Source organism: Emydura macquarii, unplaced genomic scaffold (genome assembly GCF_026122565.2).
Source record: "Emydura macquarii macquarii isolate MOO-44397 ecotype Brisbane River unplaced genomic scaffold, CSIRO-AGI_Emac_v2 contig_3062, whole genome shotgun sequence".
In the NCBI taxonomy this organism is placed as follows: domain Eukaryota; kingdom Metazoa; phylum Chordata; order Testudines; family Chelidae; genus Emydura; species Emydura macquarii.
In genome coordinates this window covers 4,236,129-4,240,000 of record NW_027133199.1, presented here as the reverse complement: position 1 = coordinate 4,240,000, position 3,872 = coordinate 4,236,129, and positions in this window count along the sequence as shown.

The window sequence follows — 3,872 nt, the reverse complement described above, 5'->3', positions numbered from 1 at the left end:
TATCTCTTTCACCACTTTCTCCTTCTTCCGTGTCCCCTTTTGATGTTTTTAAAATTATTTTTATTAGTATTGCTATATTGCTTAGAAGCCCTAGTCCTGGCCTAAGACCCTAATGCTGTAGGTTCTGTTAGTTGGTTTTGTTGTTCTTTGGGAATTTTCTTTGGAACCATATGTAAACAGTTACAGAGCTAGTTGCACCTATGCCACCATTCTGATCTGTCTGAGTGGACCACTTCAGATGTCAGGCTTTTTACATATCGGGAGATGGAATTCTATAATTTTTCCACTCTTAAACCAGGTGCTGAGCTACAGTAGCCTATGTAACACCCATGCCTCCCATGGAAAACAAAAACCAGCATTTATTGAGTATAGAATGAATTTTCTGAGAATTTATAACTATTTCTGAGAATTTACAACTAAATTCTGTTTGTTAAATAGTTTATTAAAAATTAACTGAGTTCTTTAAGGAATTTAGTATTTGTGAATCTCGTTTGTCCCAAATGATCTCAACAATGAAACAATGCACATTTCAAACTTTGCATTTGCTATATTTGAAGAAATTAAGTTGTAAGTAAGCTAAGTTATTAATGATTTTTATGTAGGCTACAGAGCGGGTCAGGTCAATAGCTTGTGTAATGCTTAAATGAAGCATTAGAACATAAGAACAGCCATGCTGGATAAGACCGATGGGCCTTCTAGCCCAGTATCCTGTCTTCCAACAGTACCAAATGTTTCAGAGGGATTAAACAGAACAGAGCAATTATCAAGTGATCCATCCCCTGTTGTCCAGTGCCAACTGCTGGCAGGCATAGCTTTAGGGACACCCAGAGCCTACGTCACTGATCATCTTAGCTAATAGCCATTGATGGACCTATCCTCCATGAACTGAAGGTATTTTGGAAAGGCAGCATGTCAAACATTAACATCCTTGAAAGAGTAAAATCAATTAGTATCCAGGCAATGATTATCGAAGCTGAGCATGGATGGACAAATCATGTTACCAGAACGAGTGATGACAGATTCCCCAAAAAAGTTGTCTATGGTGAGCTGAAACTTGGAAAGTGCAAGAAGGCACTCAATGTAAATGCTGCAAAGACGCCTGTAAGCAGAATCACAACACATGACATAAATGTTAGTAACTTCAAGGACACAGCCAAGGACAGACCTGAATGGAGAGCAACTGTCACTGAAGGTTGTAAACACTTTGTCAAAGGCAGATGCAAAAAATTTGATTGGAAAAGGGCCACGCATCATGCCAAGTCTTCACTGGGAGATGACAGATTCCTATGTGACATCTGTTCATGATCATGCTCCTCATAGACTGAGCTATACAGCCACAATAGAATACATGAGATGCTGTGACATTGTCATATATGACAGACAACCATATTAGATAATGGAAGATGTGAGTTATCTTCCATAACCACCAGAATAGATTTGTATATTAATTAAAAGTGACATTCATTCTTTATATCAGAATTATTTGTGAAAAGTCACCACAATAAATAAAGCTCACCTGTTTGCAGAGGATGCACACAAAGCCTATATGCTATTTAATTCCTTCATAAACATTCAAAACTGGGCTTAATTAGGACTTAAGTAGTGCATTGGCCTTGTGCACAGGGTTGAATTTCACCCTTTAATATTAGTGTCATGCTAACCTAGATTATCTATGTAACTTCTTGTTTTACATTAGAACACAATGCTCTAAAGCCAACATTCTTACTACTTCTGTAGAAGGATTGTAGGAAAGCTCATGCGAGCTGAATGCAGCCGGGAACTTGAATAGCTTATACTGGGTTTAAATGCTTCGATATATCAAATGACTAATACTTACCTAAAATGTTATTGTCTTGTAGGATAATAGCGTCTCCTTAAGTGGAGCTCTAGACAGTTATCCCTGCACTGTAATAATACTTTCAGCTAACCTTGCCTCTGTAGATAAATCCTACAAAAAAAATCTTGATCAAGCTAAAGTCATAAATAGAGATCAGTTGCCTAAGGAAAAAAATGCAATTACTGTTGCAGTTTATTATTTTAAAATAGTTTGAAAGGTAGGAAATTCAAAGCTAAAGATAACATCATCAAGAAAAGAAATATTTGCAAGTCTGGAAACTCAGTAACAAGCTTCCACAAACAACTTTAATTTTCCTTCTGTGTCCTGTCACACTTAGTAACATTCATGATGTAAAATCACATCTGTGGCAACTGTCACAATTGCATTCCAAATTTTTGTCCTCTGTCCCAGTCCTTGGTGTGCAATAGGTGAGCTCATAATTTAGTTTGTTTTGGAGAATGATGTACTTTGCAGTCTGTGGTCATTATTTGACTAGTGGATGGTTTAGGGTGTATAGTTGGTTGTATCTGTGGATGTTTGGGTCTGTCTCAACAGAGAATTATGAAAGTTTAGTGGTTTTTGTACTCTACAGAGGCTAGACATTATAGATTTGACTTTATTTGATTTTGTTAGACTGGGTGGTTGATTATGCTGGAATTATAAGAAGGGATGGATGTTTGGAAAATGTAGACACAGAGGATAAAATATGATAAATTTTGGAGTCTCTTGACTATTGTGATGGTTTGGGCAATATGTCTATTTTAAGAATTCCATTTGATTTTTTTTAACTCTATTTCTGATTCTAACATTCAGTGTGAATTAAAACTAGAAGACAGACTATGTCTGAGGGTCTGAAACAGGAAAAAAGACATTCTCTAGCAATGAGGGGTACATGATCATTAGAATGAGAAGACTGAGCAGGGGGAGATGGGAACATGAGGGACCTGGACCCCCTGCCCCCACAAAGGACACTGATCAAAACCCAAAAGAGAATTAGGAGGGGTGTGGACACTGGAGGGAGGGATTTGCATGCAAGTGTTTGTTGTTTTTCCACAGATATGTACCTCTCTTATGCTTCCTAAGAGTAAAGTGTGTGTGGTTTAGAAATTCCTTTGGAAAGAGAGTGCATTCCTTGCTTTAACTGACATGTGGTCCCTGAAGTGTTAAAATATACACTGGAGTACCTACATGGATAGGGTTCTAGGAAGAGTGTACATAAGCTACTAGGAAGCCCTGAGAGAGGTTCAACATTGGCCTAAGGCAGCTGGATGGGATACCAGACAGAGATCCTGCACCCTAGGAGTGTGTCACAGACTACAGACTTAGACTATGTCCACACTTTGAGCTAAAGATGTGTGATAGGGGCTCAGAGGGCTGGTCAGCCTAGTGGTAAGTGTACTTGATTTCCAGCCCCTTCTCTGTTAGGGTGGTAAAGGTGCCTGATCCTGATCTTAAGATGGGAATCTTCAGATTTCCGCTCTCATTGGGCCCTTCCTCTCCACTGGAAGCCACACTGGCAGGGTCCTCCTTTCAGCAAGTCTAAATTTGCTTCCCTGGGCTACTTCCTACCAATAATTCCTTTCAGCTTGTGGTGTAGCCTCTATAGTCCAAACAGCCAGCTGCTCATTGGGAAAAAAAACATCCAAAGGAGCAGGGCTGTGTAGGTCCTGCTGGTTCTCAAAAGGGGGGGAGGAGGGAGGGGAGGTGGCTACAAAAGGCTTTGCCTGTGGGCCTTACCAGGCTCAGCCTTCTGTCTGGCTTCCTGGAGAAGGATTTCTCTCTTCTGTCCACCACCCTTTGCCTGAACTTCTGAACTCTCTTTTTATCTGCCCCTCCAGCCAGAGCATGTTCAGCAAACCCAGAGAAGTATGGCTAGCTGGGCCCAGTATTGCCTTTTAATCCCTTTGGGCCCAGTGTAGGGTTTGTATACCCCCTCATAGGGTGTGATTCCCTTGCTTGTGTACATGAACTCGTAGTAGATTAATGAGAGTGCCTGCGAGTATAAATAGTGCAGTGTAGCTGCAAAACCATGGGC